Here is a 20,849-nt window from a genome sequence, read left to right as displayed (position 1 = left end):
TTTGTGGCCAGGTCGCTTTTGAAAAAGAGCTTTATAGCTTAGTGGGTCTTACCTGTTGAAATAAAAAAAGAGCTTACAGGGTAGTTTTTATGGTGGTTGTAGTGCAGGCGGAGCGAGCGAGCGAGTAAGGCCGTCCCTTGCGCCCTGCTATCAGTGAGAATGTAGACCTGGAACCAGATACCTGTTATCAGTGAGAAGGTACAGCAGGGACCCGTTCCCTGTTATCAGTGAGAAGGTACAGCAAGAACCAGTTCCCTGTTATCAGTGAGAAGGTACAACAGGAACCAGTTTCCTGCTATCAGTGAGAATGTAGAGCAGGAACCAGTTCCCGGCTATCAGTGAGAATGTAGAGCTGGATCCAGTTCCCTGCTATCAGTGAGAAAGTAGAGCTGGATCAAGTTCCCTGCTATCAGTGAGAAAGTAGAGCAGGAACCAGTTCCCTGCTATCAGTGAGAATTTAGAGCTGGGACCAGTTCCCTGCTATGAGTGAGAATTTAGAGCTGGATAAAGTTCCCTGTTATCAGTGAGAAGGTACAGCAGGAACCAGTTCCCTGTTATCAGTGAGAAGGTACAGCAGGAACCAGTTCCATGGTATGAGTGAGAATTTAGAGTTGGATCCAGTTTCTTGCTATCAGTGAGAATGTACAGCTGGAACCAGTTCCCTTCTATGAGTGAGAATGTAGACCTGGAACCAGTTCCCTGCTTTGAGTGAGAATGTAGAGCTGGAACCAGTTCCCTGCTATGAGTGAGAATGTAGAGCTGGAACCAGTTCCCTGCTATCAGTGAGAATGTAGAGCTGGATCCAGTTAGCTGCTATGAGTGAGAATGTAGAGCTGGAACCAGTTCCCTGCTATCAGTGAGAATGTAGAGCTGGAACGAGTTCCCTGCTATCAGTAAGAAGGTAGAGCTGGATCAAGTTCCCTGATATGAGTGAGAATGTAGAAATGGAACCAGTTCCCTGCTATCAGTGAGAATGTAGAGCTGGAGCCAGTTCCCGGTTATCAGTGAGAATGTAGAGCTGAATCCAGTTCCCTGCTATCAGTGAGAAAGTAGAGCTGGATCAAGTTCCCTGCTATCAGTGAGAAAGTAAAGCAGGAACCAGTTCCCTGCTATCAGTGAGAATTTAGAGCTGGAACCAGTTCCCTGCTATAAGTGAGAATTTAGAGCTGGATAAAATTCCCTGTTATCAGTGAGAAGGTACAGCAGGAACCAGTTCCCTGTTATTAGTGAGAAGGTACAGCAGGAACCAGTTCCCTGCTATGAGTGAGAATTTAGAGTTGGATCCAGTTTCTTGCTATCAGTGAGAATGTAGAGCTGGAACCAGTTCCCTGCTATGAGTGAGAATGTAGAGCTGGAACCAGTTCCCTGCTTTGAGTAAGAATGTACTGCTGGAACCAGTTCCCTGCTATGAGTGAGAATGTAGAGCTGGAACCAGTTCCCTGCTATGAGTGAGAATGTAGAGCTGGAACCAGTTCCCTGCTATCAGTGAGAATGTAGAGCTGGATCCAGTTCCCTGCTATGAGTGAGAATGTAGAGCTGGATCCAGTTCCCTGCTATGAGTGAGAATGTAGAGCTGGAACCAGTTCCCTGCTATCAGTGAGAATGTAGAGCTGGAACGAGTTCCCTGCTATCAGTAAGAATGTAGAGCTGGATCAAGTTTCCTGCTATGAGTGAGAATGTAGAAATGGAACCAGTTCCTTGCTACCAATGAGAATGTAGAGCTGGAACCAGTTCCCTGCTATGAGTGAGAATGTAGAGCTGGAACCAGTTCCCTGTTCTCAGTGAGAATGTAGAGCTGGAACCAGTTCCCTGCTATCAGTGAGAATGTAGAGCTGGAACCAGTTCCCTGCGATGAGTGAGAATGTAGAGCTGGATCCAGAACCCTGCTATGAGTGAGAATGTAGAGCTGGAACCAGTTCGCTGCTATCAGTGAGAATGTAGAGCTGGAACGAGTTCCCTGCTATCAGTAAGAATGTAGAGCTGGAACCAGTTCCCTGTTATCAGTGAGAATGTAGAGCTGGAACCAGTTCCCTGCTATGAGTGAGAATGTAGAGCTGGATCCAGTTCCCTGCTATCAGTGAGAATGTAGAGCTGGAACCAGTTCCCTGCTATCAGTGAGAATGTAGAGCTGGAACCAGTTCCCTGTTATCAGTGAGAATGGAGAGCTGGAACTAGTTCCCTGCTATCAGTGAGAATGTAGAGCTGGATCCAGTTCCCTGCTATGAGTGAGAATGTAGAGCTGGATCCAGTTCCCTGCGATGAGTGAGAATGTAGAGCTGGAACCAGTTCCCTGCTATCAGTGAGAATGTAGAGCTGGAACGAGTTCCCTGCTATCAGTAAGAATGTAGAGCTGGATCAAGTTTCCTGCTATGAGTGAGAATGTAGAAATGGAACCAGTTCCCTGCTATCAGTGAGAATGTAGAGCTGGAATCAGTTCCCTGCTATGAGTGAGAATGTAGAGCTGGAACCAGTTCCCTGCTATGAGTGAGAATGTAGAGCTGGAACCAGTCCCCTGCTATGAGTGAGAATGTAGAGCTGGAACCAGTTCCCTGTTCTCAGTGAGAATGTAGAGCTGGAACCAGTTCCCTGCTATCAGTGAGAATGTAGAGCTGGAACCAGTTCCCTGCGATGAGTGAGAATGTAGAGCTGGATCCAGAACCCTGCTATGAGTGAGAATGTAGAGCTGGAACCAGTTCGCTGCTATCAGTGAGAATGTAGAGCTGGAACGAGTTCCCTGCTATCAGTAAGAATGTAGAGCTGGAACCAGTTCCCTGTTATCAGTGAGAATGTAGAGCTGGAACCAGTTCCCTGCTATGAGTGAGAATGTAGAGCTGGATCCAGTTCCCTGCTATCAGTGAGAATGTAGAGCTGGAACCAGTTCCCTGCTATCAGTGAGAATGTAGAGCTGGAACCAGTTCCCTGTTATCAGTGAGAATGGAGAGCTGGAACTAGTTCCCTGCTATCAGTGAGAATGTAGAGCTGGATCCAGTTCCCTGCTATGAGTGAGAATGTAGAGCTGGATCCAGTTCCCTGCGATGAGTGAGAATGTAGAGCTGGAACCAGTTCCCTGCTATCAGTGAGAATGTAGAGCTGGAACGAGTTCCCTGCTATCAGTAAGAATGTAGAGCTGGATCAAGTTTCCTGCTATGAGTGAGAATGTAGAAATGGAACCAGTTCCCTGCTATCAGTGAGAATGTAGAGCTGGAATCAGTTCCCTGCTATGAGTGAGAATGTAGAGCTGGAACCAGTTCCCTGCTATGAGTGAGAATGTAGAGCTGGAACCAGTCCCCTGCTATCAGTGAGAATGTAGAGCTGGAACCAGTTCCCTGCTATCAGTGAGAATGTAGAGCTGGAACCAGTTCCCTGCTATCAGTAAGAATGTAGAGCTGGATCAAGTTCCCTGATATGAGTGAGAATGTAGAAATGGAACCAGTTCCCTGCTATCAGTGAGAATGTAGAGCTGGAACCAGTTCCCGGTTATCAGTGAGAATGTAGAGCTGAATCCAGTTCCCTGCTATCAGTGAGAAAGTAGAGCTGGATCAAGTTCCCTGCTATCAGTGAGAAAGTAGAGCAGGAACCAGTTCCCTGCTATCAGTGAGAATTTAGAGCTGGAACCAGTTCCCTGCTATAAGTGAGAATTTAGAGCTGGATAAAATTCCCTGTTATCAGTGAGAAGGTACAGCAGGAACCAGTTCCCTGTTATTAGTGAGAAGGTACAGCAGGAACCAGTTCCCTGCTATGAGTGAGAATTTAGAGTTGGATCCAGTTTCTTGCTATCAGTGAGAATGTAGAGCTGGAACCAGTTCCCTGCTATGAGTGAGAATGTAGAGCTGGAACCAGTTCCCTGCTATCAGTGAGAATGTAGAGCTGGATCCAGTTCCCTGCTATGAGTGAGAATGTAGAGCTGGATCCAGTTCCCTGCTTTGAGTGAGAATGTAGAGCTGGAACCAGTTCCCTGCTATCAGTGAGAATGTAGAGCTGGAACGAGTTCCCTGCTATCAGTGAGAATGTAGAGCTGGAACCAGTTCCCTGCTATCAGTAAGAATGTAGAGCTGGATCAAGTTCCCTGATATGAGTGAGAATGTAGAAATGGAACCAGTTCCCTGCTATCAGTGAGAATGTAGAGCTGGAACCAGTTCCCGGTTATCAGTGAGAATGTAGAGCTGAATCCAGTTCCCTGCTATCAGTGAGAAAGTAGAGCTGGATCAAGATCCCTGTTATCAGTGAGAAAGTAGAGCAGGAACCAGTTCCCTGCTATCAGTGAGAATTTAGAGCTGGAACCAGTTCCCTGCTATAAGTGAGAATTTAGAGCTGGATAAAATTCCCTGTTATCAGTGAGAAGGTACAGCAGGAACCAGTTCCCTGTTATTAGTGAGAAGGTACAGCAGGAACCAGTTCCCTGCTATGAGTGAGAATTTAGAGTTGGATCCAGTTTCTTGCTATCAGTGAGAATGTAGAGCTGGAACCAGTTCCCTGCTATGAGTGAGAATGTAGAGCTGGAACCAGTTCCCTGCTATGAGTGAGAATGTAGAGCTGGAACCAATTCCCTGCTTTGAGTAAGAATGTAGTGCTGGAACCAGTTCCCTGCTATGAGTGAGAATGTAGAGATGGAACCAGTTCCCTGCTATGAGTGAGAATGTAGAGCTGGATCCAGTTCCCTGCTATCAGTGAGAATTTAGAGCTGGATCCAGTTCCCTGCTATGAGTGAGAATTTAGAGTTGGATCCAGTTTCTTGCTATCAGTGAGAATGTAGAGCTGGAACCAGTTCCCTGCTATGAGTGAGAATGTAGAGCTGGAACCAGTTCCCTGCTATGAGTGAGAATGTAGAGCTGGAACCAGTTCCCTGCTATCAGTGAGAATGTAGAGCTGGATCCAGTTCCCTGCTATGAGTGAGAATGTAGAGCTGGATCCAGTTCCCTGCTATGAGTGAGAATGTAGAGCTGGAACCAGTTCCCTGCTATCAGTGAGAATGTAGAGCTGGAACGAGTTCCCTGCTATCAGTGAGAATGTAGAGCTGGAACCAGTTCCCTGCTATCAGTAAGAATGTAGAGCTGGATCAAGTTCCCTGATATGAGTGAGAATGTAGAAATGGAACCAGTTCCCTGCTATCAGTCAGAATGTAGAGCTGGAACCAGTTCCCGGTTATCAGTGAGAATGTAGAGCTGAATCCAGTTCCCTGCTATCAGTGAGAAAGTAGAGCTGGATCAAGTTCCCTGTTATCAGTGAGAAAGTAGAGCAGGAACCAGTTCCCTGCTATCAGTGAGAATTTAGAGCTGGAACCAGTTCCCTGCTATAAGTGAGAATTTAGAGCTGGATAAAATTCCCTGTTATCAGTGAGAAGGTACAGCAGGAACCAGTTCCCTGTTATTAGTGAGAAGGTACAGCAGGAACCAGTTCCCTGCTATGAGTGAGAATTTAGAGTTGCATCCAGTTTCTTGCTATCAGTGAGAATGTAGAGCTGGAACCAGTTCCCTGCTTTGAGTAAGAATGTAGTGCTGGAACCAGTTCCCTGCTATGAGTGAGAATGTAGAGATGGAACCAGTTCCCTGCTATGAGTGAGAATGTAGAGCTGGAACCAGTTCCCTGCTATCAGTGAGAATGTAGAGCTGGAACCAGTTCCCTGCTATGAGTGAGAATGTAGAGCTGGATCCAGTTCCCTGCTATCAGTGAGAATGTAGAGCTGGAACCAGTTCCCTGCTTTGAGTAAGAATGTAGTGCTGGAACCAGTTCCCTGCTATGAGTGAGAATGTAGAGATGGAACCAGTTCCCTGCTATGAGTGAGAATGTAGAGCTGGAACCAGTTCCCTGCTATGAGTGAGAATGTAGAGCTGGAACCAGTTCCCTGCTATGAGTGAGAATGTAGAGCTGGAACCAGTTCCCTGCTATCAGTGAGAATGTAGAGCTGGATCCAGTTCCCTGCTATGAGTGAGAATGTAGAGCTGGATCCAGTTCCCTGCTATGAGTGAGAATGTAGAGCTGGAACCAGTTCCCTGCTATCAGTGAGAATGTAGAGCTGGAACGAGTTCCCTGCTATCAGTGAGAATGTAGAGCTGGAACCAGTTCTCTGCTATCAGTAAGAATGTAGAGCTGGATCAAGTTCCCTGATATGAGTGAGAATGTAGAAATGGAACCAGTTCCCTGCTATCAGTGAGAATGTAGAGCTGGAACCAGTTCCCGGTTATCAGTGAGAATGTAGAGCTGAATCCAGTTCCCTGCTATCAGTGAGAAAGTAGAGCTGGATCAAGTTCCCTGTTATCAGTGAGAAAGTAGAGCAGGAACCAGTTCCCTGCTATCAGTGAGAATTTAGAGCTGGAACCAGTTCCCTGCTATAAGTGAGAATTTAGAGCTGGATAAAATTCCCTGTTATCAGTGAGAAGGTACAGCAGGAACCAGTTCCCTGTTATTAGTGAGAAGGTACAGCAGGAACCAGTTCCCTGCTATGAGTGAGAATTTAGAGTTGGATCCAGTTTCTTGCTATCAGTGAGAATGTAGAGCTGGAACCAGTTCCCTGCTATGAGTGAGAATGTAGAGCTGGAACCAGTTCCCTGCTATGAGTGAGAATGTATAGCTGGAACCAGTTCCCTGCTTTGAGTAAGAATGTAGTGCTGGAACCAGTTCCCTGCTATGAGTGAGAATGTAGAGATGGAACCAGTTCCCTGCTATGAGTGAGAATGTAGAGCTGGAACCAGTTCCCTGCTATCAGTGAGAATGTAGAGCTGGATCCAGTTCCCTGCTATGAGTGAGAATGTAGAGCTGGATCCAGTTCCCTGCTATGAGTGAGAATGTAGAGCTGGAACCAGTTCCCTGCTATCAGTGAGAATGTAGAGCTGGAACGAGTTCCCTGCTATCAGTAAGAATGTAGAGCTGGATCAAGTTTCCTGCTATGAGTGAGAATGTAGAGCTGGAACCAGTTCCCTGCTATCAGTGAGAATGTAGAGCTGGATCCAGTTAGCTGCTATGAGTGAGAATGTAGAGCTGGAACCAGTTCCCTGCTATCAGTGAGAATGTAGAGCTGGAACGAGTTCCCTGCTATCAGTAAGAAGGTAGAGCTGGATCAAGTTCCCTGATATGAGTGAGAATGTAGAAATGGAACCAGTTCCGTGCTATCAGTGAGAATGTAGAGCTGGAGCCAGTTCCCGGTTATCAGTGAGAATGTAGAGCTGAATCCAGTTCCCTGCTATCAGTGAGAAAGTAGAGCTGGATCAAGTTCCCTGCTATCAGTGAGAAAGTAGAGCAGGAACCAGTTCCCTGCTATCAGTGATAATTTAGAGCTGGAACCAGTTCCCTGCTATAAGTGAGAATTTAGAGCTGGATAAAATTCCCTGTTATCAGTGAAAAGGTACAGCAGGAACCAGTTCCCTGTTATTAGTGAGAAGGTACAGCAGGAACCAGTTCCCTGCTATGAGTGAGAATTTAGAGTTGGATCCAGTTTCTTGCTATCAGTGAGAATGTAGAGCTGGAACCAGTTCCCTGCTATGAGTGAGAATGTAGAGCTGGAACCAGTTCCCTGCTTTGAGTAAGAATGTAGTGCTGGAACCAGTTCCCTGCTATGAGTGAGAATGTAGAGCTGGAACCAGTTCCCTGCTATGAGTGATAATGTAGAGCTGGAACCAGTTCCCTGCTATCAGTGAGAATGTAGAGCTGGATCCAGTTCCCTGCTATGAGTGAGAATGTAGAGCTGGATCCAGTTCCCTGCTATGAGTGAGAATGTAGAGCTGGAACCAGTTCCCTGCTATCAGTGAGAATGTAGAGCTGGAACGAGTTCCCTGCTATCAGTAAGAATGTAGAGCTGGATCAAGTTTCCTGCTATGAGTGAGAATGTAGAAATGGAACCAGTTCCTTGCTACCAGTGAGAATGTAGAGCTGGAACCAGTTCCCTGCTATGAGTGAGAATGTAGAGCTGGAACCAGTTCCCTGTTCTCAGTGAGAATGTAGAGCTGGAACCAGTTCCCTGCTATCAGTGAGAATGTAGAGCTGGAACCAGTTCCCTGCGATGAGTGAGAATGTAGAGCTGGATCCAGAACCCTGCTATGAGTGAGAATGTAGAGCTGGAACCAGTTCCCTGCTATCAGTGAGAATGTAGAGCTGGAACGAGTTCCCTGCTATCAGTAAGAATGTAGAGCTGGAACCAGTTCCCTGCTATCAGTGAGAATGTAGAGCTGGAACCAGTTCCCTGCTATGAGTGAGAATGTAGAGCTGGAACCAGTTCCCTGCTATCAGTGAGAATGTAGAGCTGGAACGAGTTCCCTGCTATCAGTGAGAATGTAGAGCTGGAACCAGTTCCCTGTTATCAGTGAGAATGGAGAGCTGGAACTAGTTCCCTGCTATCAGTGAGAATGTAGAGCTGGATCCAGTTCCCTGCTATGAGTGAGAATGTAGAGCTGGATCCAGTTCCCTGCTATGAGTGAGAATGTAGAGCTGGAACCAGTTCCCTGCTATCAGTGAGAATGTAGAGCTGGAACGAGTTCCCTGCTATCAGTAAGAATGTAGAGCTGGATCAAGTTTCCTACTATGAGTGAGAATGTAGAAATGGAACCAGTTCCCTGCTATCAGTGAGAATGTAGAGCTGGAACCAGTTCCCTTCTATGAGTGAGAATGTAGAGCTGGAACCAGTTCCCTGCTATGAGTGAGAATGTAGAGCTGGAACCAGTCCCCTGCTATCAGTGAGAATGTAGAGCTGGAACCAGTTCCCTGCTATCAGTGAGAATGTAGAGCTGGAACCAGTTCCCTGCTATCAGTAAGAATGTAGAGCTGGATCAAGTTCCCTGATATGAGTGAGAATGTAGAAATGGAACCAGTTCCCTGCTATCAGTGAGAATGTAGAGCTGGAACCAGTTCCCGGTTATCAGTGAGAATGTAGAGCTGAATCCAGTTCCCTGCTATCAGTGAGAAAGTAGAGCTGGATCAAGTTCCCTGCTATCAGTGAGAAAGTAGAGCAGGAACCAGTTCCCTGCTATCAGTGAGAATTTAGAGCTGGAACCAGTTCCCTGCTATAAGTGAGAATTTAGAGCTGGATAAAATTCCCTGTTATCAGTGAGAAGGTACAGCAGGAACCAGTTCCCTGTTATTAGTGAGAAGGTACAGCAGGAACCAGTTCCCTGCTATGAGTGAGAATTTAGAGTTGGATCCAGTTTCTTGCTATCAGTGAGAATGTAGAGCTGGAACCAGTTCCCTGCTATGAGTGAGAATGTAGAGCTGGAACCAGTTCCCTGCTATGAGTGAGAATGTAGAGCTGGAACCAGTTCCCTGCTATCAGTGATAATGTAGAGCTGGATCCAGTTCCCTGCTATGAGTGAGAATGTAGAGCTGGTTCCAGTTCCCTGCTATGAGTGAGAATGTAGAGCTGGAACCAGTTCCCTGCTATCAGTGAGAATGTAGAGCTGGAACGAGTTCCCTGCTATCAGTGAGAATGTAGAGCTGGAACCAGTTCCCTGCTATCAGTAAGAATGTAGAGCTGGATCAAGTTCCCTGATATGAGTGAGAATGTAGAAATGGAACCAGTTCCCTGCTATCAGTGAGAATGTAGAGCTGGAACCAGTTCCCGGTTATCAGTGAGAATGTAGAGCTGAATCCAGTTCCCTGCTATCAGTGAGAAAGTAGAGCTGGATCAAGTTCCCTGTTATCAGTGAGAAAGTAGAGCAGGAACCAGTTCCCTGCTATCAGTGCGAATTTAGAGCTGGAACCAGTTCCCTGCTATAAGTGAGAATTTAGAGCTGGATAAAATTCCCTGTTATCAGTGAGAAGGTACAGCAGGAACCAGTTCCCTGTTATTAGTGAGAAGGTACAGCAGGAACCAGATCCCTGCTATGAGTGAGAATTTAGAGTTGGATCCAGTTTCTTGCTATCAGTGAGAATGTAGAGCTGGAACCAGTTCCCTGCTATGAGTGAGAATGTAGAGCTGGAACCAGTTCCCTGCTATGAGTGAGAATGTAGAGCTGGATCCAGTTCCCTGCTTTGAGTAAGAATGTAGTGCTGGAACCAGTTCCCTGCTATGAGTGAGAATGTAGAGATGGAACCAGTTCCCTGCTATGAGTGAGAATGTAGAGCTGGAACCAGTTCCCTGCTATCAGTGAGAATGTAGAGCTGGAACGAGTTCCCTGCTATCAGTGAGAATGTAGAGCTGGAACCAGTTCCCTGCTATCAGTAAGAATGTAGAGCTGGATCAAGTTCCCTGATATGAGTGAGAATGTAGAAATGGAACCAGTTCCCTGCTATCAGTGAGAATTTAGAGCTGGAACCAGTTCCCGGTTATCAGTGAGAATGTAGAGCTGAATCCAGTTCCCTGCTATCAGTGAGAAAGTAGAGCTGGATCAAGTTCCCTGTTATCAGTGAGAAAGTAGAGCAGGAACCAGTTCCCTGCTATCAGTGAGAATTTAGAGCTGGAACCAGTTCCCTGCTATAAGTGAGAATTTAGAGCTGGATAAAATTCCCTGTTATCAGTGAGAAGGTACAGCAGGAACCAGTTCCCTGTTATTAGTGAGAAGGTACAGCAGGAACCAGTTCCCTGCTATGAGTGAGAATTTAGAGTTGGATCCAGTTTCTTGCTATCAGTGAGAATGTAGAGCTGGAACCAGTTCCCTGCAATGAGTGAGAATGTAGAGCTGGAACCAGTTCCCTGCTATGAGTGAGAATGTAGAGCTGGAACCAGTTCCCTGCTTTGAGTAAGAATGTAGTGCTGGAACCAGTTCCCTGCTATGAGTGAGAATGTAGAGATGGAACCAGTTCCCTGCTATGAGTGAGAATGTAGAGCTGGAACCAGTTCCCTGCTATCAGTGAGAATGTAGAGCTGGATCCAGTTCCCTGCTATGAGTGAGAATGTAGAGCTGGATCCAGTTCCCTGCTATGAGTGAGAATGTAGAGCTGGAACCAGTTCCCTGCTATCAGTGAGAATGTAGAGCTGGAACGAGTTCCCTGCTATCAGTAAGAATGTAGAGCTGGATCAAGTTTCCTGCTATGAGTGAGAATGTAGAAATGGAACCAGTTCCCTGCTACCAGTGAGAATGTAGAGCTGGAACCAGTTCCCTGCTATGAGTGAGAATGTAGAGCTGGAACCAGTTCCCTGCTCTCAGTGAGAATGTAGAGCTGGAACCAGTTCCCTGCTATCAGTGAGAATGTAGAGCTGGAACCAGTTCCCTGCGATGAGTGAGAATGTAGAGCTGGATCCAGTTCCCTGCTATGAGTGAGAATGTAGAGCTGGAACCAGTTCCCTGCTATCAGTGAGAATGTAGAGCTGGAACGAGTTCCCTGCTATCAGTAAGAATGTAGAGCTGGATCAAGTTTCCTGCTATGAGTGAGAATGTAGAAATGGAACCAGTTCCCTGCTATCAGTGAGAATGTAGAGCTGGAACCAGTTCCCTGCTATGAGTGAGAATGTAGAGCTGGATCCAGTTCCCTGCTATGAGTGAGAATGTAGAGCTGGAACCAGTTCCCTGCTATCAGTGAGAATGTAGAGCTGGAACGAGTTCCCTGCTATCAGTAAGAATGTAGAGCTGGATCAAGTTTCCTGCTATGAGTGAGAATGTAGAAATGGAACCAGTTCCCTGCTATCAGTGAGAATGTAGAGCTGGAACCAGTTCCCTGCTGTGAGTGAGAATGTAGAGCTGGAACCAGTTCCCTGCTCTCAGTGAGAATGCAGAGCTGGAACCAGTTCCCAGCTATCAGTGAGAATGTAGAGCTGGAACCAGTTCCCTGCTATGAGTGAGAATGTAGAGCTGGATCCAGAACCCTGCTATGAGTTAGAATGTAGAGCTGGAACCAGTTCCCTACTATCAGTGAGAATGTAGAGCTGGAACCAGTTCCCTGCTATGAGTGAGAATGTAGAGCTGGAACCAGTTCCCTGCTATGAGTGAGAATGTAGAGCTGGAACCAGTTCCCTGCTATCAGTGAGAATGTAGAGCTGGATCCAGTTCCCTGCTATGAGTGAGAATGTAGAGCTGGATCCAGTTCCCTGCTATGAGTGAGAATGTAGAGCTGGAACCAGTTCCCTGCTATCAGTGAGAATGTAGAGCTGGAACGAGTTCCCTGCTATCAGTAAGAATGTAGAGATGGATCAAGTTTCCTGCTATGAGTGAGAATGTAGAAATGGAACCAGTTCCCTGCTACCAGTGAGAATGTAGAGCTGGAACCAGTTCCCTGCTATGAGTGAGAATGTAGAGCTGGAACCAGTTCCCTGCTCTCAGTCAGAATGTAGAGCTGGAACCAGTTCCCTGCTATCAGTGAGAATGTAGAGCTGGAACCAGTTCCCTGCTATGAGTGAGAATGTAGAGCTGAAACCAGTTCCCTGCTCTCAGTCAGAATGTAGAGCTGGAACCAGTTCCCTGCTATCAGTGAGAATGTAGAGCTTGATCCAGTTCCCTGCTATGAGTGAGAATGTAGAGCTGGAACCAGTTCCCTGCTATAAGTGAGAATGTAGAGCTGGAACGAGTTCCCTGCTATCAGTAAGAATGTAGAGCTGGATCAAGTTTCCTGCTATGAGTGAGAATGTGGAAATGGAACCAGTTCCCTGCTATCAGTGAGAATGTAGAGCTGGAACCAGTTCCCTGCTATGAGTGAGAATGTAGAGCTGGATCCAGTTCCCTGCTATGAGTGAGAATGTAGAGCTGGAACCAGTTCCCTGCTATCAGTGAGAATGTAGAGCTGGAACGAGTTCCCTGCTATCAGTAAGAATGTAGAGCTGGATCAAGTTTCCTGCTATGAGTGAGAATGTAGAAATGGAAGCAGTTCCCTTCTATCAGTGAGAATGTAGAGCTGGAACCAGTTCCCTTCTATGAGTGAGAATGTAGAGCTGGAACCAGTTCCCTGCTCTCAGTGAGAATGTAGAGCTGGAACCAGTTCCCTGCTTTCAGTGAGAATGTAGAGCTGGAACCAGTTCCCTGCTATGAGTGAGAATGTAGAGCTGGATCCAGAACCCTGCTATGAGTGAGAATGTAGAGCTGGAACCAGTTCCCTGCTATCAGTGAGAATGTAGAGCTGGAACCAGTTCCCTGCTATCAGTGAGAATGTAGAGCTGGAACCAGTTCCCTGCTATGAGTGAGAATGTAGAGCTAGATCCAGTTAGCTGCTATGAGTGAGAATGTAGAGCTGGAACCAGTTCCCTGCTATCAGTGAGAATGTAGAGCTGGAACCAGTTCCCTGCTATCAGTAAGAATGTAGAGCTGGATCAAGTTCCCTGATATGAGTGAGAATGTAGAAATGGAACCAGTTACCTGCTAACAGTGAGAATGTAGAGCTGGAACCAGTTCCCGGTTATCAGTGAGAATGTAGAGCTGAATCCAGTTCCCTGCTATCAGTGAGAAAGTAGAGCTGGATCAAGTTCCCTGCTATCAGTGAGAAAGTAGAGCAGGAACCAGTTCCCTGCTATCAGTGAGAATGTAGAGCTGGATCCAGTTCCCTGCTATGAGTGAGAATGTTGAGCTGGATCCAGAACCCTGCTATGAGTGAGAATGTAGAGCTGGAACCAGTTCCCTGCTATCAGTGAGAATGTAGAGCTGGAACCAGTTCCCTGCTCTCAGTGAGAATGTAGAGCTGGAACCAGTTCCTTGCTATCAGTGAGAATGTAGAGCTGGAACCAGTTCCCTGCTATGAGTGAGAATGTTGAGCTGGATCCAGAACCCTGCTATGAGTGAGAATGTAGAGCTGGAACCAGTTCCCTGCTATCAGTGAGAATGTAGAGCTGGAACCAGTTCCCTGCTATCAGTGAGAATGTAGAGCTGGAACCAGTTCCCTGCTATGAGTGAGAATGTAGAGCTGGATCCAGTTAGCTGCTATGAGTGAGAATGTAGAGCTGGAACCAGTTCCCTGCTATCAGTGAGAATGTAGAGCTGGAACCAGTTCCCTGCTATCAGTAAGAATGTAGAGCTGGATCAAGTTCCCTGATATGAGTGAGAATGTAGAAATGGAACCAGTTACCTGCTAACAGTGAGAATGTAGAGCTGGAACCAGTTCCCGGTTATCAGTGAGAATGTAGAGCTGAATCCAGTTCCCTGCTATCAGTGAGAAAGTAGAGCTGGATCAAGTTCACTGCTATCAGTGAGAAAGTAGAGCAGGAACCAGTTCCCTGCTATCAGTGAGTATTTAGAGCTGGAATCAGTTCCCTGCTATAAGTGAGAATTTAGAGCTGGATAAAATTCCCTGATATCAGTGAGAAGGTACAGCAGGAACCAGTTCCCTGTTATTAGTGAGAAGGTACAGCAGTAACCAGTTCCCTGCTATGAGTGAAAATTTAGAGTTGGATCCAGTTTCTTGCTATCAGTGAGAATGTAGAGCTGGAACCAGTTCCATGCTATGAGTGAGAATGTGGAAATGGAACCAGTTCCCTGCTATCAGTGAGAATGTAGAGCTGGAACCAGTTCCCTGCTATGAGTGAGAATGTAGAGCTGGATCCAGTTCCCTGCTATGAGTGAGAATGTAGAGCTGGAACCAGTTCCCTGCTATCAGTGAGAATGTAGAGCTGGAACGAGTTCCCTGCTATCAGTAAGAATGTAGAGCTGGATCAAGTTTCCTGCTATGAGTGAGAATGTAGAAATGGAAGCAGTTCCCTTCTATCAGTGAGAATGTAGAGCTGGAACCAGTTCCCTTCTATGAGTGAGAATGTAGAGCTGGAACCAGTTCCCTGCTCTCAGTGAGAATGTAGAGCTGGAACCAGTTCCCTGCTTTCAGTGAGAATGTAGAGCTGGAACCAGTTCCCTGCTATGAGTGAGAATGTAGAGCTGGATCCAGAACCCTGCTATGAGTGAGAATGTAGAGCTGGAACCAGTTCCCTGCTATCAGTGAGAATGTAGAGCTGGAACCAGTTCCCTGCTATCAGTGAGAATGTAGAGCTGGAACCAGTTCCCTGCTATGAGTGAGAATGTAGAGCTAGATCCAGTTAGCTGCTATGAGTGAGAATGTAGAGCTGGAACCAGTTCCCTGCTATCAGTGAGAATGTAGAGCTGGAACCAGTTCCCTGCTATCAGTAAGAATGTAGAGCTGGATCAAGTTCCCTGATATGAGTGAGAATGTAGAAATGGAACCAGTTACCTGCTAACAGTGAGAATGTAGAGCTGGAACCAGTTCCCGGTTATCAGTGAGAATGTAGAGCTGAATCCAGTTCCCTGCTATCAGTGAGAAAGTAGAGCTGGATCAAGTTCCCTGCTATCAGTGAGAAAGTAGAGCAGGAACCAGTTCCCTGCTATCAGTGAGAATGTAGAGCTGGATCCAGTTCCCTGCTATGAGTGAGAATGTTGAGCTGGATCCAGAACCCTGCTATGAGTGAGAATGTAGAGCTGGAACCAGTTCCCTGCTATCAGTGAGAATGTAGAGCTGGAACCAGTTCCCTGCTCTCAGTGAGAATGTAGAGCTGGAACCAGTTCCTTGCTATCAGTGAGAATGTAGAGCTGGAACCAGTTCCCTGCTATGAGTGAGAATGTTGAGCTGGATCCAGAACCCTGCTATGAGTGAGAATGTAGAGCTGGAACCAGTTCCCTGCTATCAGTGAGAATGTAGAGCTGGAACCAGTTCCCTGCTATCAGTGAGAATGTAGAGCTGGAACCAGTTCCCTGCTATGAGTGAGAATGTAGAGCTGGATCCAGTTAGCTGCTATGAGTGAGAATGTAGAGCTGGAACCAGTTCCCTGCTATCAGTGAGAATGTAGAGCTGGAACCAGTTCCCTGCTATCAGTAAGAATGTAGAGCTGGATCAAGTTCCCTGATATGAGTGAGAATGTAGAAATGGAACCAGTTACCTGCTAACAGTGAGAATGTAGAGCTGGAACCAGTTCCCGGTTATCAGTGAGAATGTAGAGCTGAATCCAGTTCCCTGCTATCAGTGAGAAAGTAGAGCTGGATCAAGTTCACTGCTATCAGTGAGAAAGTAGAGCAGGAACCAGTTCCCTGCTATCAGTGAGTATTTAGAGCTGGAATCAGTTCCCTGCTATAAGTGAGAATTTAGAGCTGGATAAAATTCCCTGATATCAGTGAGAAGGTACAGCAGGAACCAGTTCCCTGTTATTAGTGAGAAGGTACAGCAGTAACCAGTTCCCTGCTATGAGTGAAAATTTAGAGTTGGATCCAGTTTCTTGCTATCAGTGAGAATGTAGAGCTGGAACCAGTTCCATGCTATGAGTGAGAATGTAGAGCTGGAACCAGTTCCCTGCTTTGAGTAACAATGTAGTGCTGGAACCAGTTCCCAGCTATGAGTGAGAATGTAGAGCTGGAACCAGTTCCCTGCCATGAGTGAGAATGTAGAGCTGGAACCAGTTCCCTGCTATCAGTGAGAATGTAGAGCTGGATCCAGTGCCCTACTATGAGTGAGAATGTAGAGCTGGATCAAGTTTCCTGCTATGAGTGAGAATGTAGAAATGGAACCAGTTCCCTCCTACCAGTGAGAATGTAGAGCTGGAACCAGTTCCCTGCTATGAGTGAGAATGTAGAGCTGGAACCAGTTCCCTGCTCTCAGTGAGAATGTAGAGCTGGAACCAGTTCCCTGCTATCAGTGAGAATGTAGAGCTGGAACCAGTTCCCTGCGATGAGTGAGAATGTAGAGCTGGATCCAGAACCCTGCTATGAGTGAGAATGTAGAGCTGGAACCAGTTCCCTGCTATCAGTGAGAATGTAGAGCTGGACCCAGTCCCTGCTATCAGTGAGAATGTAGAGCTGGATCCAGTTCCCTGCTATCAGTGAGAATGTAGAGGTGGAACCAGTTCCCTGCTGTCAGTGAGAATGTAGAGCTGGAACCAGTTCCCTGTTATCAGTGAGAATGGAGAGCTGGAACTAGTTCCCTGCTATCAGTGAGAATGTAGAGCTGGATCCAGTTCCCTGCTATGAGTGAGAATGTAGAGCTGGATCCAGTTCCCTGCTATGAGTGAGAATGTAGACCTGGAACCAGTTCCCTGCTATCAGTGAGAATGTAGAGCTGGAACGAGTTCCCTGCTATTGGTAAGAATGTAGAGCTGGATCAAGTTTCCTGCTATGAGTGAGAATGTAGAGCTGGAACAAGTTCCCTGCTATCAGTGAGAATGTAGAGCTGGAACCAGTTCCCTGCTATCAGTAAGAATGTAGAGCTGGATAAAGTTCCCTGATATGAGTGAGAATGTAGAAATGGAACCAGTTACCTGCTAACAGTGAGAATGTAGAGCTGGAACCAGTTCCCGGTTATCAGTGAGAATGTAGAGCTGAATCCAGTTCCCTGCTATCAGTGAGAAAGTAGAGCTGGATCAAGTTCCCTGCTATCAGTGAGAAAGTAGAGCAGGAACCAGTTCCCTGCTATCAGTGAGAATGTAGAGCTGGATCCAGTTCCCTGCTATGAGTGAGAATGTAGAGCTGGAACCAGTTCCCTGCTATCAGTGAGAATGTAGAGCTGGAACGAGTTCCCTGCTATCAGTAAGAATGTAGAGCTGGATCAAGTTTCCTGCTATGAGTGAGAATGTAGAAATGGAACCAGTTCCCTGCTATCAGTGAGAATGTAGAGCTGGAACCAGTTCCCTGCTATGAGTGAGAATGTAGAGCTGGAACCAGTTCCCTGCTCTCAGTGAGAATGTAGAGCTGGAACCAGTTCCCTGCTATCAGTGAGAATGTAGAGCTGGAACCAGTTCCCTGCTATGAGTGAGAATGTCGAGCTGGATCCAGAACCCTGCTATGAGTGAGAATGTAGAGCTGGAACCAGTTCCCTGCTATCAGTGAGAATGTAGAGCTGGAACCAGTTCCCTGCTATCAGTGAGAATGTAGAGCTGGAACCAGTTCCCTGCTATGAGTGAGAATGTAGAGCTGGATCCAGTTAGCTGCTATGAGTGAGAATGTAGAGCTGGAACCAGTTCCCTGCTATCAGTGAGAATGTAGAGCTGGAACCAGTTCCCTGCTATCAGTAAGAATGTAGAGCTGGATCAAGTTCCCTGATATGAGTGAGAATGTAGAAATGGAACCAGTTACCTGCTAACAGTGAGAATGTAGAGCTGGAACCAGTTCCCGGTTATCAGTGAGAATGTAGAGCTGAATCCAGTTCCCTGCTATCAGTGAGAAAGTAGAGCTGGATCAAGTTCCCTGCTATCAGTGAGAAAGTAGAGCAGGAACCAGTTCCCTGCTATCAGTGAGTATTTAGAGCTGGAACCAGTTCCCTGCTATAAGTGAGAATTTAGAGCTGGATAAAATTCCCTGATATCAGTGAAAAGGTACAGCAGGAACCAGTTCCCTGTTATTAGTGAGAAGGTACAGCAGGAACCAGTTCCCTGCTATGAGTGAAAATTTAGAGTTGGATCCAGTTTCTTGCTATCAGTGAGAATGTAGAGCTGGAACCAGTTCCCTGCTATGAGTGAGAATGTAGAGCTGGAACCAGTTCCCTGCTTTGAGTAACAATGTAGTGCTGGAACCAGTTCCCAGCTATGAGTGAGAATGTAGAGCTGGAACCAGTTCCCTGCTATGAGTGAGAATGTAGAGCTGGAACCAGTTCCCTGCCATCAGTGAGAATGTAGAGCTGGATCCAGTGCCCTACTATGAGTGAGAATGTAGAGCTGGATCCAGCTCCCTGCTATGAGTGAGAATGTAGAGGTGGAATCAGTTCCCTGCTATCAGTGAGAATGTAGAGCTGGAACGAGTTCCCTGCTATCAGTAAGAATGTAGAGCTGGATCAAGTTTCCTGCTATGAGTGAGAATGTAGAAATGGAACCAGTTCCCTACTACCAGTGAGAATGTAGAGCTGGAACCAGTTCCCTGCTATGAGTGAGAATGTAGAGCTGGAACCAGTTCCCGGTTATCAGTGAGAATGTAGAGCTGAATCCAGTTCCCTGCTATCAGTGAGAAAGTAGAGCTGGATCAAGTTCCCTGCTATCAGTGAGAAAGTAGAGCAGGAACCAGTTCCCTGCTATCAGTGAGAATGTAGAGCTGGATCCAGTTCCCTGCTATGAGTGAGAATGTAGAGCTGGAACCAGTTCCCTGCTATCAGTGAGAATGTAGAGCTGGAACGAGTACCCTGCTATCAGTAAGAATGTAGAGCTGGATCAAGTTTCCTGCTATGAGTGAGAATGTAGAAATGGAACCAGTTCCCTGCTATCAGTGAGAATGTAGAGCTGGAACCAGTTCCCTGCTATGAGTGAGAATGTAGAGCTGGAACCAGTTCCCTGCTCTCAGTGAGAATGTAGAGCTGGAACCAGTTCCCTGCTATCAGTGAGAATGTAGAGCTGGAACCAGTTCCCTGCTATGAGTGAGAATGTCGAGCTGGATCCAGAACCCTGCTATGAGTGAGAATGTAGAGCTGGAACCAGTTCCCTGCTATCAGTGAGAATGTAGAGCTGGAACCAGTTCCCTGCTATCAGTGAGAATGTAGAGCTGGAACCAGTTCCCTGCTATGAGTGAGAATGTAGAGCTGGATCCAGTTAGCTGCTATGAGTGAGAATGTAGAGCTGGAACCAGTTCCCTGCTATCAGTGAGAATGTAGAGCTGGAACCAGTTCCCTGCTATCAGTAAGAATGTAGAGCTGGATCAAGTTCCCTGATATGAGTGAGAATGTAGAAATGGAACCAGTTACCTGCTAACAGTGAGAATGTAGAGCTGGAACCAGTTCCCGGTTATCAGTGAGAATGTAGAGCTGAATCCAGTTCCCTACTATCAGTGAGAAAGTAGAGCTGGATCAAGTTCCCTGCTATCAGTGAGAAAGTAGAGCAGGAACCAGTTCCCTGCTATCAGTGAGTATTTAGAGCTGGAACCAGTTCCCTGCTATAAGTGAGAATTTAGAGCTGGATAAAATTCCCTGATATCAGTGAGAAGGTACAGCAGGAACCAGTTCCCTGTTATTAGTGAGAAGGTACAGCAGGAACCAGTTCCCTGCTATGAGTGAAAATTTAGAGTTGGATCCAGTTTCTTGCTATCAGTGAGAATGTAGAGCTGGAACCAGTTCCCTGCTATGAGTGAGAATGTAGAGCTGGAACCAGTTCCCTGCTTTGAGTAACAATGTAGTGCTGGAACCAGTTCCCAGCTATGAGTGAGAATGTAGAGCTGGAACCAGTTCCCTGCTATGAGTGAGAATGTAGAGCTGGAACCAGTTCCCTGCCATCAATGAGAATGTAGAGCTGGATCCAGTGCCCTACTATGAGTGAGAATGTAGAGCTGGATCCAGTTCCCTGCTATGAGTGAGAATGTAGAGGTGGAATCAGTTCCCTGCTATCAGTGAGAATGTAGAGCTGGAACGAGTTCCCTGCTATCAGTAAGAATGTAGAGCTGGATCAAGTTTCCTGCTATGAGTGAGAATGTAGAAATGGAACCAGTTCCCTGCTACCAGTGAGAATGTAGAGCTGGAACCAGTTCCCTGCTATGAGTGAGAATGTAGAGCTGGAACCAGTTCCCTGCTCTCAGTGAGAATGTAGAGCTGGAACCAGTTCCCTGCTATCAGTGAGAATGTAGAGCTGGAACCAGTTCCCTGCGATGAGTGAGAATGTAGAGCTGGATCCAGAACCCTGCTATGAGTGAGAATGTAGAGCTGGAACCAGTTCCCTGCTATCAGTGAGAATGTAGAGCTGGAACCAGTTCCCTGCTATGAGTGAGAATGTAGAGCTGGATCCAGTTCCCTGCTATCAGTGAGAATGTAGAGGTGCAACCAGTTCCCTGCTATCAGTGAGAATGTAGAGCTGGAACCAGTTCCCTGTTATCAGTGAGAATGGAGAGCTGGAACTAGTTCCCTGCTATCAGTGAGAATGTAGAGCTGGATCCAGTTCCCTGCTATGAGTGAGAATGTAGAGCTGGATCCAGTTCCCTGCTATGAGTGAGAATGTAGACCTGGAACCAGTTCCCTGCTATCAGTGAGAATGTAGAGCTGGAACGAGTTCCCTGCTATTGGTAAGAATGTAGAGCTGGATCAAGTTTCCTGCTATGAGTGAGAATGTAGAG

This window comes from Petromyzon marinus, chromosome 40 (assembly GCF_048934315.1).
Source record: "Petromyzon marinus isolate PM22_M1 ecotype Great Lakes invasive population chromosome 40, UKy_Petmar_22M1.pri1.0, whole genome shotgun sequence".
Classification (NCBI taxonomy): Eukaryota; Metazoa; Chordata; class Hyperoartia; order Petromyzontiformes; family Petromyzontidae; genus Petromyzon; species Petromyzon marinus.
The sequence above is the reverse complement of the archived record's forward strand: the minus strand, read 5'-3'. Positions refer to the sequence as shown.